The sequence below is a fragment of the Streptopelia decaocto genome (genome assembly GCF_964273445.1).
Source record: "Streptopelia decaocto genome assembly, chromosome: 4".
Lineage (NCBI taxonomy): Eukaryota > Metazoa > Chordata > Aves > Columbiformes > Columbidae > Streptopelia > Streptopelia decaocto.
This window is the reverse complement of record NC_138658.1, coordinates 63,753,482-63,775,875: the sequence shown is the minus strand read 5'-3', so window position 1 is coordinate 63,775,875 and position 22,394 is coordinate 63,753,482. Positions and strand designations below refer to the sequence as shown.

Genomic DNA, 22,394 nt, shown 5'->3' with positions numbered 1-22,394 from the left:
AGCCTCAGGAGCTATAACTCAAATGCGACTGGGAAGGGGCTGCCAAATTGAGTGCTGGGCTTCAAAGTTCTCTCTGAAGAACCTTTTTGTCTTGCCATGGATAGGGTATTGGGCTAAGGCCAAGCTGTAGACCCAGCTCTAGGTTTGAATGAAGGCTTTATGTCAAGGTTAGGGTTCAGATTAAGACTGGCATTTTGAGAGAAGAAAAGCCCAGAGCAGCACCCAAAGTGACAGTATGAAGGAGTTTTCAGAGGAAAGGCACGTGGAGGTAATCAGAAACTGCATGAAAAACATGGAGATGGAAATTTCACTGAAAATCTTCAAAGTTATTTGTACCCCAGGCATCGAGACTTGCATTTGGGTATGACATGAATTTTTGTGTAGCTCAATATGCATAATATTTTGACTGAAAGACCCATCTTATATGTAAGAGGCATCCCTGCTTATGTTGTCTTTGACTGCAAGATACTCTTGTCTCACTTGCAGTCTCTTACTGAAATAAACAGGGTGTATATCAATACACATGTTCCTGACAGAAAAATGTAATGGAAGCAGTTTATAGCCCAGAAGAGGTCTTTCTGTCTGAGAGATTCCAGACCATGGTAGTGGACATTTATCATCTTTGTCTTTGCAGAAGCTTTGAAATATTTCTTGTTGCAGTCCTCATGTTGTGTTTTTTTTGTTTTTTTTTTTTTTCCCTTTGCTCTCTCTAGTCATGTCTCCTATTGAATGTGCATCTAATCAGGAAGAGATTTTGCAATATAATGAGCTGCAGTGCCACCAATAATTAATGCCATTCAACTTTGCAGTCCTGATTTTCTATTTCCTTTCATCTTTGGTAGTTATTTACCCCTGTGCAAAGTGAGTATAACACTAACAAATCAGATTGCTTCTCAATTTACATATATACAATGTCATTGCTTAGGAAAACAGTACTTACATGAGTAAATGAACAGTTAAACATCTGACTTATCATTTGCATCTGCAATCATAATAATGGCTTGCATAAACTAACTGTGCAATTGTGCATGTGTTTTTTGTATATGCACCTGCCTTATGGTTCTCTTCACCTCTGTTACACATATATTTATGAAAATTTAGCATCTAATGTGTTTTAGTCCCCATTTCAGTTTTTTATTCAAAAGATGGCACCTCTATCAACACCAAGTTCCCAATTATCTATTCAATCAGTGTATAGTCTGAAATAAAGATACCATCTAACAGTTTATCACATCATTTCTCACAACAAAAAGAGGTATTTGTTTGGATTTCGCTCAGCCAGTTACTGAAAAAGATCAATGTATAACATCATACAGTAAGGCATAATCAGTTGGCAAAATTGTACACAGAACTGCATTATTGTAATTAAATCTAAGCACTGAATCTCGCTTAATTGTAAACTGTTCCATCATCTATCAGTTACATCATTAAGCAGTAGTATTCTGTGCAGTCACTCTGTGAGTTATATGCATTAGATGTAGAACCACTCTTCACGATATTCTGACCAATACTTAAGCTACTGTTAGTTGTTCAAATGTGTTACAGGTACCCCTCACAGAAAACTCTCACAAAAGCTGTGGGCTGTCATCAAAACTGATGAAATCAAAGGAAAGAATCAGTAAGCTCAGTATATTAAGGATTTGCTCCTAGTTGACAACTAGTTGAGTATAGAAACAGACCTCTGATTGTGGAATTATAATAACAATCTTATTTCAATATAACATTAAATGTTACTACTCATAAAGCTTTTGGAAGTTGAATATTTCAACAGATTAATTTAGTTAAGCATTTCAGAAAAATATGCATTTTTAGCATTACAACAGTTCCAGAGAAGTCAGATAATTCCAGGCATTATGTACCTAGAGTTATTACCTATGGTTATTTACCCATAGTTATTCTTCTAATCCAAGTGTTTGCTCTTGAAATCCAGTGAAAATCTAAGTTCAGGCAACAGGCACATGGCTTCAGCAGATGTACCACCTACTAGTGATTGCCCTTTCAGGTGTTAGTTTTTTTACAATAAGAAAAGGTTTTTTCCACTAATTTCAATGACCAGTAAGAACAGGCATATTATACTTCAGGTTTTGTTATGGAGAGGAGATTCATTATTTGTGGAACAGCAGATTATAACAACAACAACAAAACAACCAACACTTTTATTTTGTTTAAATTCAGCCAAAACCTCCACAGCCTAACATGGCGGGGGATGAAGAAGGGCAAGAGTGGGGCGCCAGGAAGAGAAAAAAAAATTTGCCTGCTTCCTCTGCTTCCTAGAGAAAGTTGGCCAGGAAAGCAGACATAAGAAAGGTGTTGACTCTGAGACAGGAAGAGGAAGAGAGGGAATAAATGTGAGCAGATGAACAGACCAAAGGTCTGCCTAGGACAGACAGACAACCCTGAGCAGGAGACTGGGATATGGGAAGTCATACTGTCGCTCTTACCTCAGAGGGGCAATAGTTATTATCTGGTTATTATGCTGGAGGTTAAAGACTGTAGTTTAGCTGTAGCATGTGATGAGACTGAATTGGAGCCCAGCAAGAAGACTTAAACTGGTAGACTCAATACAAAGCTTGTGAAATCTCATTCTGAGTAATGGAGAAGGGACTACTCTATATTGCCCATATTGTCAGAACTGTCTTTGCCCAGTGGAATGTAAGCAGAGGGTGGGTTTTGATCATTGTGATTACTGCATTTTCTTGTGCCTCTTCCCTGTATACTGCACAAACCCAGAGGGCTGTCTAGCTTGGGTTCTGGTTCAGCAGCTGGATCACAAAGTGGCACTAGTTCAGTTTTCATAAGTTAGGATTTCAGGGTCAACCCCGTACTGATGACAGAAGCTTATTCATGAGTGGTTTTAAGCAAACAGTCATGATCTAAGGCATGCGGATTGTTAACTGTGCAAAACACATACATAGCTGACTAAATGCTGTCTGTTTATTTGGACTTAAGAAACAATCAGTGGAAGAAATTGACCTTTTAAGGGGTCTTCTATGTCTCATCTGCATCTGTTATGCATAGTAAAACAATTGTCAGGATGAATGCTGTGTGTTTTCCTGATTCTAAGTATGCGTGCTAAATCAATTCAAAGATATAAATTATTTGTTCCAAAAGAAGTATCCTTGCTTTTGCCTTCTTGACTGAAAAGCAACTGAAATAACACAGCTTTTTGGACTTATGTGGGGATTATACGGTACATTAACTTTGTTCTCATCCTCTGCAGCAAGGTGAATTTTATCCCTTTAGGGTGTATACAAGGGATGCTTTTTGATTTGCTGTATGTTGTTTCATTATTGTTGCTAATAACAATGCTGTCTGTAGGAAAGAAGATGGTCATTTTACTTCTTCTGCATCTCATCTGTCTTTCCCTGTAGAAAACACATTTGAAGATCTGTCTCAGATATTTAAATTCCCACAAGAATCCATCAAACTCAGCATATTCTTATATTGTTGTGATTCCAGCCATGCAAGGCACTTTACTAATTATTTTACTTTCAGATAGATCTGGACTTAAACCACAATTCTTCAAAGAGAAGTCAAATGTAATACATGGCAGTCTCCTCTATGTTACACATTACTGTTCTGATAACCTCAATCAGTGCTGATGTCATCATTCGCAATGGCAAAACATAAACCACTAGTTTATCACAAAATTTCCATCATGTGATACTGTCCTTTCAAGCTACTTCTACTTATGTTAACTGTGGTAGTAAGTTATTAATTTTTTATAAAAAGATATCAAAACTGCATGCTAATACAATATATTTTCTTTATTCAGATAATATTGAATGTGAACCCTACTCAAATGATATTGTATAGTGTATTCATTTACTGAATAGAGAAACCAATTCAATATGGAGTATACTTACTGCAGATGCGGTCCAATTGAGAAATGAGACATTTAAAGTTTTGCTGAATGTTCTAGTTTCAAATTAATTATAAAGGGCGACAAAGAAGTCCATCTACAGCAAAAATAGCCCATTGTTATGAAGACTTTCTCCAATGTAGTGGCAGCTCCATTTGAAAGAATAATCACTGATTCCTTTGGGGATACAGTAACTCTTGCCAAGATACATAGCAGGTCTCAAGGAAGCTGACAGGACAAACTGTGAAATGCAGTGACTGCTTGTATAAATAAAAAATTCTCGAGTCTCTTAAGAATTATATAAATGTTAGAAGACCTATTAGAGACATGATCAGCCAATTTGTGTACACCTTAGAACAAAAACTGACCACACCTGTTTTATTTTTTTTTCCCAAGAAAACAAAAAGATAAAAAAAACTTTTTTTTTTTTTTTTTAGTATAAAATATATGCAGTTATACTGGCATACTCGAGTCATACTGCCAGGCAATTTGTAAAAGTGTTTTTTAGTGGCTTGGGCAATGGACTGAGACTCAGAGAAACCAGGTCTAAGTCCGAGATAAGTTAATGTCTTGTCAAGTCATTTAACATCTGTGTCTCAGTTTCCTTTGTTTCAAAGAGGGAAATAATACTGTTTATCTTGCTATTGGGACCCATGAGAGAAAGCAAGTTATCCATGAACTTAGTAGTGTTATTGAGCCTTCGCATGCAGTTTTTAGTGGTTTTTAAAATTATTCTTATCAAGCTCAGCTTGATAAAATGCTCACTCAGTATGGTGGTTCTTTTAAAGCAGAGGGATTTCATCCTCCCTGGGTCCCCACAATAGAAATTGGTTATTAGCTTTAGACCGAAGACTGTTCTTATTTGGCATCTGATTCTCCAGACCTCAATTTGTGCAGCTTTTAGAAAGGAAATTCTTTCCTCCTAGGACAGGATTATTGCTTCCAAGCTTTTGCAGCTTCTTCACTTTTGGATCTTGTATCCTTGTTTGCCTTGTTGATACAATTGAAAATTGATGCTCTTCAGCAATAATTAAACACTTGAAATTTCTCAAGATCCCTCATCTCTACATAGAAAGTTGTCTGGCATAAAGTATGGGGCATTCATCTCTTAGTGTGAAAATGAGAATTCTAGAAGAATGTAAAATAGTAAAAATAGTAAGCTATTTTTTTTAATATTTTAAAAAGTTCAGAATTTTAGAGGTCTTTTTTGGCCCTGTTAAGACAGTGTCTGAGAACACAAAATGGTCACTGAGGTAAGAAAATGTCCATTGTCTCTTGTGCTTTCACTGTGCACCTTTGCAAAGGGACTGAAGGTCCGTTTTCTTCACATCCTTGCATTAGGCAGTTGTGCATAGCAATAAGGTCTCCCCTAAGCTTTCTCTTCCTACTGCTGAACCAAGACTGGTTTTCCAGCTTCTTCTCATAAACCATGTGCTCCAACTCCATGTCCATCTTAGTGGCTTATCTCCTGAACTTGTTGTAGTGTACCAACATCTGTCTTATTTCAGGGAACCCAAAACTGGATTGCAGTACTGCAGATGTGGTCTCACAAGTGTCAAGTAAATGAGAATTGTCAATTCCCCTGACCTGGTGTCTACATTTTTGATAACACAATCTGGTAAGCAGTTGGACTTCTTCTCTTCATGGGCAAATTTTTGTCCCATTTTCATGTTCATGTTGTGTGCAACAGAACTGAAGTCTAAAGACCCAAACTCCCATAAAATACAAATTTATTTCAGCATAAAGTAAAACAAACAAAAAACCACAAACAAACAAACACACACATAAAACCAAACAACAACAACAAAAACCAACCAACCAACAAACAAACAAACAAAACCCCAACAAAACTCTTCCAATATTTATAAGCCCTAGACTGCAGGGTGGCTACTGCATAGGGATTTCATGATATCTTGCTTTTTGAAGACCATTTGAGATGAGTGGGAAGTAGATAGTGTGTTTTAAAACCATCAGAAGAAATCTGATCTAACTGAGAGGCTGTGTTTCATGTTTCATGTGTAGGTAATCTCAAGACGAAATGTCATCCATTTGTTCATGTCAACTGTTTAAGAATAGCTGAACCAAAATCTCTGGGTTAGTCAGTCCAACATGTTATTCTATTCCTGACCACAGCACTAACAAGTTCACTTTTGAGATGCAATCTGAAACTGAAAACCTGAGATGCTACAACACCACACAAACATTTTTAGTTCTATTTTATGGTACTGCTCAAGCAGCTAAGACTCAAAAGTGTCATGTATTAAGTCAAGCCTGAAGTTGAGAGTTAGTCTTGACATAACTCAAGGAATTTGGCAGCCAGTAATAAATTCAGTTTACAGAATGCCTATCTGTAACAAATATATTTAAATTTAGTATTTTAACAACCTTAGAATTTACTGCTCAATTTCCAGTACAAATGACATTTAGAACAGTTCACCAGCTTTTTATCGCAGATGCCTGATTCACATGGCTACTCCAGTCTACTCTACTTGCCTGACACAAGTCCAAGAGACAGTATAATCCCAATATCCCTTGTGCTTGTTTCACACGTTCCCATTCATTTATCCTAACAACAAAAAAGTTGTTAAAATTATATGGGTAATAAGTTGTACATTTTATCTGAAATATTATTTGTTTCTTAAATTTGCAATATCTACACTGGGGTGTATTCATCAGATCAGACCAGAAGTCCATCTCATCAAGTAGCTTTTCTCTAGGTGAATACATATTACACTGACAGGTGTAAAGATCAGTTATATAGGTTATTGTTCTGAGCAAATATTTCTCCTAAATCTGAGCAGGAAACTAAATGAAAATTTTTGTAGTATCAACGATCACATCTAATAAAATCAAATTTTGTTGTAATTTGACTCTGAATCCCTGTTGTCTTTTTAGCTACCTTTGTTAAAGACATCTAAATTTTTGTATGTGTTAGCTTGTCTGAATCCAATTAATACAAACTTTTGTCTTCTGCAAGCTTTGTTACTTACTTCCTTTTTATATTATTTGTAAATAAACAAAATCATTGAATCTTTCCAACACTGTTAACACCTGCTGTGTTAACCACTAAGCCTTTCTGCACATAATTTATTACAGTCCCATGGGACAGCTGTATCCATCACTCAAGGCAGTTTAATTTCCTGAATATCTTATCCCAGACTTTTCAAAAATCCAAGTAGATTTTTTTTTACATTCCTTGTTGTACTTTCAGCTGCTAATTCTTCAAAAGCTCTAAATAATTAAGAGGGACATTAGTTTCCACTAGCAAAGCCATCTGACTTCAGGAGAAGTTATCTTATTCTGCATATTTAATACTTAGAAACATGATGTCAAATATTTATAGAATACTGAAGTAACAGACACAGTTTTGTAATTCTAGAAATCAGCCACATGTCCAATGTGAGGGAAATGTGACTATACCTTTGCTTTGGCATTCTGATGTGGTAACAGATTTTCAAAACATAGCTCTGAGCAGATTTGTGTACACCACTTTTAATGCCATTGCTTTTAGGGTTTATGTATTCATACTAACAGTCATTAGGTTGGCCTCTTTTAGCGAGGCACATTTGTGTACATATCCTTCTCTTCTGCACTATGTACAAGCACCTACATGTCCTAATCACATATGTAGCCAGTAAAAATATTTTTTTGCCATTATTAGTAAAAACCACAGGCTTTTTATTGACCTAGGAATGTAGGGTCTTAGAACTTGTCTGGGCTTGTCTTAGCCTGAGCTGATTTATCTTGTTTTAGAAGTGTGTAGGTGTAGTTGGTAACAAACGTCAGCCTTTTCTATTAATTGAGATGAAGAAATGAGGTTGTTTGCAAGTCCTTTTGAATAAGGCTCCCCTACCCCCTTCTTCTTACAGAATCCTGGAGCTGTTATCTTTAGGACCTAGAGGACCATTTACAGAGTGCGAGTAGCTTTAGAGAAAAGGGGTAGGTACTAGGAATATAGTATATAATTTCCTGTAGTACTAAGAGGGTTTTTCTGTAACACATAGGTAATTCAAGAACTATACATTGGTATAATTGTACCTGGGAAAAAATAATTGGATGTTGTATTTTGATTACACATCATAATATTAATTGGACTAACAATAAATTCTTAACTATGTATCTAAGGTGTGTTACCTTTTTTCCTAATAACAGGGTTTTAGTATAAAACATGAACAAGCTTGTCAAAAGCTCAGCACTATGTACATGTCAAGCTTTGAAAACCTAAATAGTTTCATTGTTATTAAAAGGGACAGTTTGTGTTCAGTTACATGGGTGCTCAAGTTTGGTGGTTTTGTGTGTGTTTGTTTGTTTGTTTGTTTTTATCTTACTGAGTCTTAAGAGGATGTGTCTTCATTCTTGATGTTAACTCTTAATGAAAAATACAGCTCTACTTTTAGCAAGTGCCAAATATTACTGTTCAGAAAGCTGGAGTCTCCCTCATGAGTAGTATCTGCACTTAATCACTTGATAAATTGCAAGTGCTTTTTTCTAATGTCCTGGCAACTCTCTCAGTGTGTTTGCCTCTTTTTAATCTTTATTTCTTTATTCTTCTTTGTTTCAGTTATTACAGTCTCATTTGCACTCCCTCCCCTGACATCCTTTGATGTACAATCATTATAAATCATGGACAGTTTTGTAAAGTTCAGAAGGTTATTTTCCATTATACTACAGTTAATACCTCATTACAAATTATTTCTGATCCCTTGTGTTTGCAAAGGATGACCTCATTCAGTGCTGTGGAAATGGTAGGAACTGAAGGGACTTTTCATCATCAATCAGAAAGAAACAGCCCAATTTACATCATGATATTGTATCTATAAGCAAAGCTGTCTTACTGTTATTATGACTGTGATATTGATTGTGGTGAATGAACCCTACTGAAGGCACAGTTATATGGAGTATGACACCAATGTACAGCAGATGTTTAGATATCTCATATGATGCACTGTGACCCAACAGCAAAATATGTGCACTACTTCCTTTATGTAGTCATGGGGAAGAAGGGGTTGCAAACACTACTTCAGCTTTAAATATATGTGTATATATATATATTTGTTAAAGAGACACCTTTTGCTACAAAGAGGAATTTCAGCAGTGAGTGATTTTCATCCTAAAGATGTCAAATGTTTTACCTATGCCCAGCTTATTCCTTGCTTGCAAACTATTTCCCAGTGGGACTATTTGCGAGGCAGATGTAAATATTCAAAAAAGACAAGCAGGAAATGTGATGATGGAATTGAGGTTAAATTACGAAGATTTAGAATTGTTGCACTGTGAGCATGCTGTGGTTTTTGTGGGGACCTTCTTCTAAGTACAAAATTGTTGCTGTTGTAAGGGAATCCAGTGATGCTATCAGATATAAAGTCCCCTTTTTATTAAACCTATGTGCGTGTTGTGTTTACACTGTGCACACAGATGACATTGAACTTAAACAAAGGAAATATTGCAGCACACAGAGCACTGGCTCTAGACGACTTCTTATGAATGCTGTTACCTAATCAACCAGGAACAACTGTTTGTATTATTTTACTTTTTGGTCTCCAGCTGTTTTAGAAAAGTCCTACCAGTACTGATGGTTGACGTCTTTTTATGCCCAAGTGCATCTTGTATGATTTCACAGTTCCTGAAAAACTTTTTTTTTTTTGCAAAATCTTCAGGATAAAATTTTTTATTAAAAAGTCAAACACTTGGCCTTCTGTATTCTTAAATATGTGATCTACATGCTGAACTATTTAGTTTGATGTACAGTAAATATTTAATTGTTTATGTAAAGTAGAAGATCTTCATGTGGGGGTGGTAAGAGATAACCACTCATGAAAAGCCAGTTCCCAAGGAGCTGAAAGGAGACAGTTGTTCCATGCATGAAAGAAAGAATAAGCAGATCATGTATTTGAAATGAAATATTTTCTATCCCAAGTACGCCCCCATAGCTTTAACGATCTAAGCAGTTCTAAACAACTCTTGTTCAATTTCATGAGTTTATTTTATTCGGAGTTCTGGGTTTTTTCTTTTCTTTTCTTTTCAGGATTTTTTTTTCAAGGTCTTGCTCTTCCTAGCCATCCATGGACTGCAGGAGACATAGATGTTAATGAGAGAGGTCGAAGCTCTGAATCATGTGCAGTCACAACACTTTGATCCAGTCCTAGAGTTTTGTCTTTGTTGGACAAAAGTTCCTGTTGAAAGAGCAAAGATGAATAAAGAGGTGTTAACTCCTGCAGGTAAATAATTTGCCTGCTTGCATTTTATGTGTTTTCTATAGACCTTTCTCCAATAAAAGATTTTTTAGGGTACTTTAGGGCCTAGATCAGCAAAGACATTAAAGCCTCACACATTCTCAGGATGCCTAATGGTCTGCATGGGTGCCCAAGTACTGATGCTCACTGTGATATGTAATTACATTCAGTAGGAGATTCAGAAGGTTTAAAAAATGTTTCTGTGTTTGAACAAAACAATGACATTTATGTTAGAATGGAATGTGTCGAACTTTTGTCCATATGAAGAAATCAAAATACAAAGAATCACTTATGCAGTTTTCTCAAAAACAAAATGAGCTTCCTTAAGCTTCCTTAAGCTCCCTGGACAGCACAATGATGGTGGTTTATATATCCCTGGACACATCCAGCCACATGGCAGTCTTGTCTTCCCTGAAGTCCCAGGACCAAAAGGTTTCCAACTGCCTGGTAGGGAGCCCTAAAGCTCTACCACTCCTGTCTTTTGTTGTTATTCTGCAGTTGCCAGAATTGTGGCTATGTTTAGCTTGTCTGATGAACTGCTGGGAAGCTGGGTGACCTGCCAGTAAAGTGTGCTGTCCTCTGTAGGAAACCTACCTGTTTCTGTCAAATCACATCCTGTTCTTGTAGAACACTTCTACAGTGGCATAGTAGTCCAATGGAAAAATTTCTAGCTAACTCTACCAGGAACAGAAAGATCACTAAAAGCTCTGTTTTGTCAGTGGGATGGGCAGAACTTCAACTCAGCTCACTCTTCCAGTAAGTTGCAGGGATAGATAATTAAGTCAGGATTTCTCCTTTGGCCAAAGCAAAAGGAAAGAAGCAAAACTTCTCAACAGAACCCCTAGTATATGGCCTCTTCCAAGCTTAAACAGAGTTTATATTTCGCACATCTGGAGCTTTGAGGTACCAGGACCCACTGCGTCAGTCACCATGAATGTTCAGCCAGTGGGAGTTGAGACTTGAGGAATATATTGAAGTGTTGCATTAACATCTTAGATAAAACGTTGTCCTTCCTGAATATGTTTGTGTTTCTCAGATATCCAGACAGGACTAGTCCTTTCTCAGTGTATGTGTTCTCATTGTATGCATGTAAAAAGATTAGTAAGATGATTAGGAGTGGTATTGCTTTTTTCAAGGGGAATGAAGAGCTGTTTTTCATAAAATGAACTTCTTCCAACTGCTGTGCAGTGCTTGTTTCATCTTCCACTTTCTGAGCTGCAACAGTCAGAGTTATTTTAAGTTTGCCTCAAATTATCAAGGAATTATGCTCCCCGTTGTTAGAAAGGAAACTAATGGATCAGACCAGGTTCTGTGCTGGTGTTAATTGCTCCATCTCTATTTGAAGTCGATGGCACTAAATTATTTCTTGATAACAGAGGACTCAAACTTTCATTTTTCTTTTGACACAGAGGCATTGGTTATGTTGGGCTGGAAATCTCATTTGTGAAGTTTTATAGACTTGGGCTGAGTTGCTTTGTATGCTAACACTAGAGCTCTTATCTTGTATCCTTTTCAGTGGCTTTCACTGCAACGTATAACCTCCCATTTCTATTCTAGCCTGATACGGTTTTTGAAAAAAAATCGGCAAGCCTTTTAGAAAGGAGGGGGTGTCTCTTTCCCTCATCTTTTGTTTCCAACCTTTACATGTAGTTTTCCCCATCACACCTCTGTTTCTAGTGTGCCATCTCTTGTACTCCTATTCAAATTTTCCATTTTCTTTATTTTCTTCCTTCTCTGATTCTCTTTCAGGAATCTTACCAGCAATCACATTCTCTTCTTTGCTGCTGTATGATTAGAGTTTTATTTCCAGTTATTATCTTGCTATGTGAATCTTTCTGAGAATATCTATTATCTAGAATTGCTTCTAGTTCATTCTCAGCCCTCCCTTTCACCCTCTCTCCATCGATCTTTGCCATAAAGATTCAGAATAGCTTGTTGATAAGAATTAAATCTTTCTTCTGCTTATGTATACCCTGTTAGAAGTTTTTGCTTTAAATAGGTCAGACATTGCACTGATAACTGATTACTGAAGGTATATTTTAACTTATTATATGGCTATAAATTAATGAAGATGATATCATTCTGTTTGCTATCTACATGCAGACTCTTTGAGCCTTTAAAACTGAGGTTTAGTTATGAAATTCCATTGTATCTGCCAAATTATTCTAGTTCTTTGAGACTTCTTTAAAGATTAATAGTTGGCTAATTATAATAATGGTGTTAATATAAGCAGTTTTCTAAAGGTAGTGAAGAATGGGATCTCTTTAAGGATTTCACTAGGACAGTTTTATCTAAGGCTCTGAGCTGTCATCTGCTTCATGAAAATGTGCTGGGTTTAAAAAACATGATAGACAAAAAATATTTCCAAGGGAAGATAAAAATTTTAGATTAATTTAGTATTCTATTCATAGAAAGGACCTGCAAACAATTTTATTGGCACATACTGTACGAGGATAAAAAAGGAGGTCCCTGAAGGGCAAATAAATGACAGTACAGAGTTGAGGACAAGAGTTTTAAGTGGCAAGGGGACAGAGGCATGGAAATGCCTTAAGTTGGTATCATTTTCAACACAACATGTAGACACATGCTGAACATGTGAACATACTCCTAGTATGGCTGTACCCCCTAGAGCATGTGGTGATTGGCATGCTCAGGCCTTCTGGGTACCTTAGGATACCACCATGCATATACAGACTGCATGGCAGCAGTGAGATCCAAGAGGTGTTTCATGCCAAGATCATGACTTTCTTGGAAAGCCGTGCTCAGGAGAAGGCAAGGATCACTACTCCAGAGGCAGAGAGAAGCAGGGAGTAGGTTGCATACTAATGACCATGGAGAGTTTGCTGCTGCTGCAGCATTCCTGTCTTGTCCTGGAAGGAAAAGGGGCAAAACTTTCCATCTGTAGAAACAGAGAAATTATTTTAGTACATATGACAACATAGAACTTACTGCATAAGTAGCACATCTGGATTTGTATCTCATGTTATGAGTCAAGTGCTTGATTTCCAGGTTGATACTAATTAATACTGCCATCTGAATCAGAAAGGAAGGAGGTGGCACATTCTAGAGTATCCTCTTATGTCAGAAGACTCACAGTTGATATAATTCCAGAGTCTTGCAACATTCACACATAAAGCCTTTCAGTTCTATGTGGTGCTTAAGCCTGAGCTGTTGTGTAAATTTTACCTTTGATGTTGTATTCACTACTGAATGAAGATGAAGGCAAAGACAATCAAGTGCTTATGGTCTTCCAATACCATCCCATAATGGACACTGAGAGAGTTCACTGCAAGAGTTATAGAGCAGCTCAGACTACTGAATTACAAAAAAACTTTAATTATGGACTCACGTATGTTCATACTCACATGATTATGCTCACATGAATGTGAGCAACTTCACTGAAACAAACTTCAGTTATTGTGGCTTCTTGCATTTTAACAGTGTTTAAATAATATCCAAACCAGACTAACTAACCCCTAAAAATTACTTCTGCCATGAAATTAGCCATAAAAATGATCTGTTCACTAATAACTAGGTTTTCTTCAAAGAAAATACTAGGCCGGAAAATCTTTTTATTCTCATGTCCCTTCCCAAGATGTACAAAGACTTTGGAAAGAGGGCAGGTGAATACAGACATGAAGTTTGGAGGCACATGTGAGGGAATAATTTTTTTACTTGACAGCCATGGTTAATGAAGAGGTTAAAATGTGACACATTGTAGTGAAGAAGCAGCATAATGCACAAAAGAGAGGTAGCTCTGTCCCAGTAATGACAGACTCATCCTCAGATAAGAATGGATTCCTGAGGGAAACATATTTATTTTCCCCATATTTTTAAATTTAGGAATTTACGGTCTGCTTGTTTGTTTGCAAGTAATGTATGCCATTCAGATTCCTAGTTCAAAATTCACTTTGTCATTTATGGTCTAATTTTAGAGGAAAACTTATCTTCTAACAGTGAATGGAGATTACTTGATTTTAAAGTTCTTTTTTCATAGATTTTGATTCAAGAATACTGTATGTCAGTAGTATTTGTCGTGAGTCCTCAAGAGGAGGAAAAATGAGTACCACAAGCTTTCCATTTTGTAAATCTAGAAAGGAGATGGAGTTCCAAGTAGAGCACTGAGTTACTAGAAGATGAGTTCTATTTATTACACAATGTTGAGAACAGAGCAGTCTTCAGTAGAGCATTGTGTTTGGATTAAAAAAAAAGTAATTTATATTTGAAAAAATAATACTTCTATTTAAATCCACTTTATATTGAATGATGAATATCCTATGTACTAGAGTTAGTAGAGAAATGGTTACATGATACCTGAAGGCAGAATCACTCTGTAGAGGGAACTCCTATTTCACACATCTACTAGGGGTCTTCTAAAGTCAACAGCATATCAGTAGGGATGATCAGTTTAATATTGTTGAAGAAATGAAGCTGTCACAGGAAAAAAAGAAAAGTCCCCTTACAGGTCAGTAACTCTTTAAAAGATATGGAACAAATAGTAAGAGTATATGCTTGGTTGTGACAATAGAAGATAGTTAAAAGTGAGATTCAAGTACTATGTAGCATATTAAAAAAATCTGCAAAAGGGATGAATAGAGAAATAACAAAGTTTGTATATGATTCAAAATTATTATAAACAGCCAAATCTAAAGCTGACTGCCAAAAGTTGCAGAAAATCCTCACACTAACTAATTGATAGAGTGATGAAAATGCATTGGAATTCACCATCAAAAAATGCAAAGCGATGTAAATGAATAAGAATTAATCCATGATAGTAATCAGGTAATTAAGGGCTAAATCCATTATGAATGGCCAGGAAAGATAAAAGCTCTTAATTTTTTAGAAAAAGTCTAGAAGAGGAAAAAAGTGACGCACGAATAATTTCCCATTAAATCTTTCAGTGCTTAAGAGAATCTGAAGTGAAACTTGAGATTTGACTGCATTTCTTTGACTAATCTCAAAAAGGGGAATATGCAGCATAGAGAGATATTGTCACTTGACTCTTTACTGATGCAGCCATGAAGCCGGAAAGGAATTTTGCCGCTAATAACAGTTCAGCTCCAAGGACAGAGAAAAAGCCTTTCAAAGCTGCATAAGCAGCAGCTGGGCTCCAAACCTTACTGACTTCCAGTAGAGATGAAGTACCACATAAACATATGTGTCTTTATTTACCTCCTCCCCCAACCACCCACACACAAACCAGCCTAGTTTCTTATCCACACTGTGTGGGCAGAGAATGGGAAAACAGTTCCTGGGAGCTGCTCCTGCTCTCTCCTGGCAAGGAAGGGCGAAATCTTGATTGTTCCTAAGGTGTTCTGACTGCAACTACTGGGCAGCCAAACACGAGTCTGCCCTGGGAACAGGCTTAATCACCCTGTTTTCATCACAAGTGAAAACCTGGGTCAAATGCCCGCATGCCAGCGCAGCCACAAATATCACCCTCTCCTGACAAAACTTGTTATCTTCACTTAACTAATGAGCATAGCTCCTCTTCCCACCTTATCCCCACCTCCAGACCATCAGACTTCAAATGGACAAATTAGCCTCTCCTGGTTAAACAACCTAGAATTTCAAGTTAAGCATTATCACAACCTTCTTCAAAGTTATTTGCTAGCTTTCCATAATGTGAACACATGGATTTACATATCAAAATGTCTTTATACCTATCTAAAGCTGATTGAATAATAGTTATTTTAGTTATCTGGAATTTCTGGAAAAGAAACATTTCATTTGATCTAAAACAATTGCATTCAACAACAAATACTTTATATTTACTTCAAGTATTTTTTAAATGATGAAATGTTATTAGATCAGTAGGCTCAAAGGACATTTCAAAACAAAAAATATCTCATGAAAATCAGTGTTCTCATTTTGAAAATATTTTGCAGTTTTTTCCAGATATTTTTAGAATGTGAAAATTGAATGATTATCTGATGTTATTAAATATTTTGCTCAGGAAAAGAAAGCAGTGGTTGTAAAATCTCACCATGTTTCAAACAGTCTCTCTCATCCTCAGAATCTACCATTAATAATAATTTTTAGAAGCTGAGACTTTATTCCAAGTTTTCACCTTGGGGGAGTTTTCTTTTTATCTTGGCATTGCAAACCTTTGAAAAGAAGCATTTAGAATGGAAGGCATGACAGATCTTTTAAATGGAATATGCAGCTACTGAGCTCTACACTATAATTACTGTCATACTGAAGAAGGTTAAATATTTATGAAGAATGGGCTTTTTATCATTCAGTCTAATTTTTAAACCTGAATTCTGTAATTGCATTGAAATGCCAATAATCAAGGGGGGGTTCTTTCTTGGCAGGCATAAGATTTTTACCAGGCTCATTTATTTGTGAAGCGTGGCTGATGGAGGTACATAAACAAAGTCTGTAGATTTTTTTTTTTTCTCATTTTGGATCAAAAATGAATTGAAAACAGCTCTGCCAAATAACTTTCTAGGTGATGCCTGTTTTTTTTTTTTTTTTTTGTTTTTTTTTTTTTTTTTTTTCCAGAGATTAGGAATCAGGCTTCCCTTCTTTATGTATATTGAGTTTTATAATGGGTCACTTTGTGGATTTTTTCCTCACTGAATTTGGCTAGGTTAAATATGAAAGTGACAATTAATCTTACATTATTACTAGTGTAGATTGCCATATTGAAATAATACAGTAAATTTCTGGAAGAGTTTCACAGCAAAATTTACTGCGTGACTGACATTTGCTTGAGGAATGTGCTTTAATAAGTTTGTTGAAAACCTGATACAAATTCTGCTTTTAAGAATGCTATTACAGATACCTTTCACCTCCTTTTACGGTTCTATAATAAAAATACTAATAAAACAAAAAGGTGAAAATTTTTCTGTTCAATAATTTGATTGATGCACATAAAGCCCCACCATTTTCATAAGATTATTTTATGTAAATTAAGCTAGATGAATTGTCTGAAGAGATTTACTAGAAAATTTATCCTAAAGGATGTATAGACTGAGATTTTATAGTTAATTAGGCTTTCAAAAACTTTTCATCTTTAATTTGAAATACAGGTTTGTCAATGGAAAACATTAGGAAAAAAATCACAGTCATCTAAAATGAGCTCTAGACAGGAGTCATACCTAAATCTAAATCATGATCAAAATTCTGCTCACACAATAACTGCTTAAACCAAGAGGCATTTAGATGTATTTTCATCACTTGATAGTTCCTCAGGTGCGATTCATAGTGTCCTGTCATTTGTGCAGATCCAGAATGGACAAGCTGGTTCCCACTGACACTAAGAAGTCAGAAGTGAAGCAGAGTAATGCCTAAGGTTTTGGCTTGGCAGAGGAGGAGGAACATCTTGCTGAATGTCATTCTCATACAGAGCTACTGAATCAGTTCTCTGTCAGCCTTACTTTCTAGCTGTTTGCCTTAAATCACCAGTTGCTGGAGGAGAACTGATGGCAGTCTGACCATCTTTGATTTTACAGACTTAGGGCTAATACACTTACCTGGGAGGTGATGCTTACTTAAGAGAAAAAGAGTCCTGGGTTTGATTTTTGGTTCTAGGGTTATATATGTCTACATTTGGGGGATGGAGGGGGTGGGGAAGGAACAAGAGAAACAAAAGAAAAGCAAATGCGTGGTCAGCAGGACAAGGGAAGTGATCCTTCCCCTGTACTCTGCATTGGTGAGGCCACACCTGGAGTATTGTGTTCAGTTTTGGGCCCCTCAGTTCAGGAAAGACATTGAAGTGCTGGAGCGAGTCCAGAGAAGAGCAACAAGACTGGTGAAGGGACTTGAGCATAAGACCTATGGGGAGAGGCTGAGGGAGCTGGGGTTGTTTAGTCTAGAGAAGAGGAGGCTTAGAGGTGACCTCATCACTCTCTATAACTACCTGAAGGGAAGTTATAGCCAGGTGGGGATTGGTCTCTTCTCCCAGGCAGTCAGCAATAGGACAAGGGGACATGGGCTTAAACTCTGCCAGGGGAAATATAGGCTGGATATTAGAAAGAAATTCTTTACAGAGAGAGTGGTCAGGCATTGGAATGGCCTGCCCAGGGAGGTGGTGGACTCGCCGTCCCTGGAGGTTTTTAAACTGAAATTGGACATGGCACTTAGTGCCATGATCTAATAAACGGACTAGAGTTGGACCAAGGGTTGGACTCGATGATCTCTGAGGTCTTTTCCAACCCAGTCGATTCTGTGATTCTGTGATCAGAGTGTAGTACAAACCTACTTTCCCTGGAGTCCTTCAGATGACTTGGCGGTGCATTCTGTGCTTTTCTACACAACAGCACAGCTTCCATCAGAGAGATGGGGGACACACAGCCTTCTCATAAGGGCTCTCCATCTGGAGAAGCAATGCATGACTTTGAACCCACTCAGGCTAGAGAGGGCCCTCTACTTCTCCACAAAGTATTCTAGTCACTGGGAGGGGATGAGGAGTTAGTTTAATTGAACTCTAGGTGCCTACTTTTGAGGTGGAAACTGCCTCAGCTACCTTAGCAGTAAATGGATAGCGCATTCATTCAGGATGTGATTCTTCTTATCCAAGAATAAATGCCTAAATAATGTCAGGTCAGCCAACCCCTCCAAACATTTCCTTCTTTCCATCAGCTGGAAAGGGACTTAATTAACTCAGCCACAGTCATCTAAAGCTGTATGAAATGAATGCTACGCACTGGTATTCATAAGAACACCACCACGGCACAGCTTGGTTCTAAAAGAAAAGAAGTCCTCCTCAGTTGTGTGAAAGGTATGTCCTTGTCCTCAGGGAGAGATGCTGGTCCCTGCTTCTAGGAGAGCCGGAAGGACCATCCCCATAGTCACAGAATGGAGTACTTCATAATGCAGTGTTTTCTGGTGGGTGGTACTCTAAGCAACTTTCTATTAATGGTGCAGAGTAGGTCTTCAAAGAGATACAATTTTTCTTGTGCATTAGACAGGGAATGTATGGCCCCCAATTCTGGTGTGAGTTCCATGCAGGGAAGTGAGATAAGCATTTGCAGACTAAGCAGGCCTGGCTTTTCACAGCTTCCCTAAAATCTTCTAAGGGATATGAGTGTCTTATTGATGTCAATGAATTTGAGTCACGAAGCATCTTGTATTTAAAATTAATGTTGTTCTGTTTCATTTGGCTATGAGTTAAGTAACTACTTAGATTTGAAAAAAAATAAATTAATTGGCATTTACAGAATGCATTTTCTTCTATCCAAGCTATAAATCTGGAAATATATACTTTGAGAATTTGTTATGAATCTAGTACTGACTATCTATGACTCTCAGTTCTGTTTTGTTCTGTTGTCAACCTGAATGCCTAGAGTTAAATCATGGGAAGTGGCAACAAGGTTGTGAAAGAGAGTGAGAAGGTAGAACAATGACACAGATAAGGCAGCCTGAGGTACACGACTTCAAAGAATTTTTGATATGAGTGGCTGCTGGGCTATTGGGAGACAAACTGGTTCTGTGTAGGCTGGAATGGGGTACTCTTCCTAGGGCTACGCCTGGGTTCAGCAGAGATGTGAAACTTCAAAGACTTTAGAAAAAGGGAGGGGACATGAATAGATTAGGAAAGGCTCTGAGGGATGAATGAATGGAAAGCTGACAGTCAGACTGCAAGAGACATGGGGAAATATCACTTATGGTGAACTGAGTGGGGTGTTGGGTTCTTTTTAGGTTTGTTTTGCTTTACCTCCAGGAATGAGGTTAACTCAGCTTAAGGGAAAACCAAAGGTTCCACACAGTTCTGTAGATGTTCCCACTTTTCAGGAATTCATGTTTCATTTTTTGTTTTGCAGGTGTGATCACTGTGTCATCATATAGCTATAAATCTGTAGATATATATTTGAGAAAACAGTCATGAGCAACATCTTATTGTGACTCAGATCAAACCTGGGAGAAGTTAAGCTGTGGAATCTCACCCAAGAGATGGAGTTAAGGTCTCGCTACTTTTATGTGTACTCAGGAAGATCCAAAAATTACATTAAAAAGAAAAAAGCCTATAAATCTAAATTCTTCTAGGATCCAGACTTGATAAAAGGCAGACTGAGGACTAACAGGATGATGATAGACAATTTATATTGTATCTGTTTTGTCCAGAGTGACTTTGCACAGAATTAATCCATGTTGGGTAACACAGAAAACTAAAATATTATATTGTTTAACCTTTATTATATATTCGCTATTCATTTTATTTTTTATCTATTCTTTCTCCAGTAAAAGAGAGTTTCTTGGAAAGCTATTCTACTACATCCTTTGCTGCTTTGTATTCACAAGTACAAAAAGGATCAACTTTGAACTCTGTTTACAGTGTGTTAATTGTGTTGAACATTTATTGCTGAGCAGCATCTAGGAGGCACAAATACCTTTAGGGAAACAATTGTGGCTTTTTTTTGGTTCCCTTAATTTTGAGTAGAACAAGAGTTGAAGGGGCAATAAATGTTGAACCAGGTTGCTACATTCAGAAAATTATAGCCAGAATAGAATATGTTATATTGACTCTACTAAGCCAATGTTAATTTTGCTTAAAATGTACTACCCTAGTCTCTTCATTCTTCAAAACAATCTCTGTGTTCTTGAAACTGGAGACATTATAGGCAAAAGTAGAATATTTGAGGAATTCAGAAAAGATAAACCTTTAAATATGAGTTTTAGCATTTGAATGGAGTCCCTTTTATATCTCTAGCAAGCAGGTCATTTGGGCTCTTAATTCCAGTTACATTGCTTCAAAAATGCCTGACTTGAAAGGCATTGGGAGTTGGGGGCAAATTGCAGTAGTGATAAATGTTAGAATGACATGATTTAAGGGGTCTAATTTATAAGATATGGACAAAAGTTGCTTGCTTCCCAAAGCATCTTCATAGAGATCCTTAGAGAAAATCCTATTATGTGTCCTTTCCAGTATCCCAATCTAATTTCATACTTAAATACTCGTGCAATTTGAAAGAACAATGGTGAGTTACCTGTAGTTTTTTAATTCTATTTTGGAGTCTTGTCTGACAACATTAATGCAAGCATGTTCTAAATTACACTTAGCAGAAAGTATAGCACAAAAAAAAATCAGCATTGCATGACTTGTTTTGCAAGTAAAGCTGTAAAGATTTTTGTTATACATCATCCAGACATCTGAAGTAAGGTTGTCAAGGACTTTCAGACATTGTTTAAATCCTGTACATGTTTTTTACAGCCAACCAGGGAGAAAAGCAATAGAACACAATTTTTGCACACAGTAGTGTAAAAGGTATAACACGCTGCATTGCTTACTTTTTGTAAGAAGCCAAGGCACATTTTGCTAGAAGGTGTATAGGCTTTTGAATGATTTGATGCTAGTTTGTTTAGGTGGAAAATTAATTTTCATTCTGATACTCACCCACAAATGTGAAGCAGAATAAGACTTTGTTTATTTTATGGGACCTTGAACTATAGAGTGGTGACTTACATTTCCTGTATTTAATCCTCAGAACAGCAAACAATCTACAGCCAGATTTGTTCAATTACTCTCAATGATTTAAAGGAGTGTTGTTACCCCCTGCAAATGAAATATCAATATGAGCACTTCAAAAATATTGAAAAGCTTGATCCTTTCAGCAGTTTCTTATTTTATTTACAAACGTTTTTCATTGCTCTATTTTATGTATCTGTTTGCTTTCTTTGTTTGCTTTACTAGAAAATAATGTAGTACTATCATTAGCTTAACTTAGCTAAATCTATAAATCTAATAAAATCAATCAATGACCCCACTGCTGCAGCATCTTTTTCTTCCTGTCTCCTGTTTTCTTCTCCTCTTCATGGTTTCTACAGAAGCAGGGAATCATAGCCCCTTTTGTCCTCACATCAAAGTTCACCTAAAGCTACATTTTGCTTTCCTGAATAATTTTTTTTCCCAGTTGACAATAAAGACAAGTGGCCCTAGCACACACTCAGTAAGAACAGCATCACCACGTCTCAGTGAGACCATACCTCCACGATTTTGAGAGAAAATCTCTGTTGAGGTATGTAGCAAACAAAGCCATCTCATGAAAGGAATGAATTAAAATGTCAGATTGTTGTGGGATAGCTACTAATGATCAGTTCTGAAGTTTGTATTAACTTTTACCTTTTTGCCTTGAGCTAACCTACATTCGATGGTAACATCCTGTGTCAGGAGAGAGTGCTTTTGAGGACACCTCTTGATCTAGAGCAAACTGAGGGAAAATAGAGAATCCACGGTTTTCCTCTGGGGATATTATAGACGTATCTGGTTCTGTTTCTTCCATGAGTATCTATATGAATTATATAAGAAAACAGAGCAAAAATGCTTAGTAACTCCTCATTTCTATGTCCTCTTA

The 22,394-nt window shown here is 36.9% G+C and overlaps 1 protein-coding gene across 4 annotated transcripts in view; it reads right to left on the bottom strand.

Annotated features, from left to right (window-relative positions):
* Positions 1-9,859: 9,859 nt before the first annotated feature.
* HS3ST1 (heparan sulfate-glucosamine 3-sulfotransferase 1) overlaps positions 9,860-22,394 on the bottom strand; it is a 34,985-nt gene continuing 22,450 nt past the window's right edge. The window contains exons 4-6 of one of the 4 annotated variants that reach the window (XR_014183988.1): positions 21,506-21,595; positions 12,763-12,994; positions 9,860-10,035 (exon numbers count right to left, since the gene is read on the bottom strand). The gene's annotated coding sequence lies outside the window, so the exon portion shown is untranslated. Of the gene's footprint in view, positions 10,036-12,762; positions 12,995-14,409; positions 14,528-19,763; positions 19,899-21,505; positions 21,596-22,269; positions 22,329-22,394 lie in introns of those variants that run through there. The other 3 variants (XR_014183991.1, XR_014183989.1, XR_014183990.1) reach the window with 3 other exon arrangements.